The sequence below is a fragment of the Mus pahari genome, chromosome 3 (assembly GCF_900095145.1).
Source record: "Mus pahari chromosome 3, PAHARI_EIJ_v1.1, whole genome shotgun sequence".
In the NCBI taxonomy this organism is placed as follows: domain Eukaryota; kingdom Metazoa; phylum Chordata; class Mammalia; order Rodentia; family Muridae; genus Mus; species Mus pahari.
The window spans coordinates 43,671,141-43,672,194 of NC_034592.1; the positions used below are offsets into that span (position 1 = coordinate 43,671,141).

Genomic DNA, 1,054 nt, shown 5'->3' on the forward strand with positions numbered 1-1,054 from the left:
AAGAGAGGCCCCTTGGTCTTGCAAACTTTATATGACCCAGCACAAGGCAAGGCCTGGGCCAAGTAGTGGGAGTGGGTGGGTAGGGGAGCAGAGGNGGGGGGGGGGTATAGGAAACTTTCAGGATAGCATTTGAAATGTAAATAAAGAAAATAATAATAGAAAAAACAAGTAAAAAGAAGAAAAAAACAAAAAAAACTATATAATTGATTGAATATTACATTTTTTGATAGAAAATAGAAAAGCCACGTCATTGAATTTTGCAAAGTATTTTGAGCAACAGTTATTTGTGAGCATTTAATATATTCTATTGCATTGCTAATAAAACTTTTCCAAAAAAAAAAAAGAAAAGAAAAGAAAGATTGTCAGCAATGTATCCTGTACCACCAACTGCTTAGCCCCCCTGGCCAAGATCAGTCATGACAACTTTGGCATCATGGAAGGGCTCATGGCCACTGTCCATGCCATCACTGCCACTCAGAAGACTGTGGATGGCCCCTCTAGAAAGCTGCAGCATGAAGGCTGAGGGCCTGCCCAGAACATCATCCCTGCATCCACTGGTGCTGCCAAGACTATGGGCAAAGTCATCCCAGAGCTGAACAGGAAGGCCACTGACATGTCCCGCCCCCAACACTGAGCACCTCCCTCACAATATCCATCCCAGAGCCCCCATAGTAATGGGAAGGGATTAGGGAGCTTCCCCTACTCTCTTGAATACCATCAATAAAAGTTAGTTGCACATAAATAAATTAAATAAATAAATAAACAAACTCTTGGAATGTCTTTTCTGAGTTGTAAAGCAAGAATTAGCTTTTGCACATTTATACATACGTATTAACAGTAGCAGGGAGTGAACATATAGCATCCTACATTCATAGTTCCACAGCTGGGCTGCCGCCCTAATCATCCAGAGCGGCTTACATTTCTGCTTTGTTAGCTGTTCCAAATTTCAAGTAACTTCTCGGTTGCAGTTCTATGGTGTTACTGTGCTACCATTTCGGGGTTTGGTTTGTTTGTTTTGTTTTGTTTTGTTTTGTTTTTTTCCTGCCTTCCCAAT

At 41.3% G+C, this 1,054-nt stretch overlaps 1 pseudogene; it reads left to right on the forward strand.

Moving 5' to 3' along the window:
- Nucleotides 1-523, forward strand: part of LOC110317882 — a 1,397-nt pseudogene extending 874 nt beyond the window's left edge.
- The last annotated feature ends 531 nt before the right edge of the window (nucleotides 524-1,054 follow it).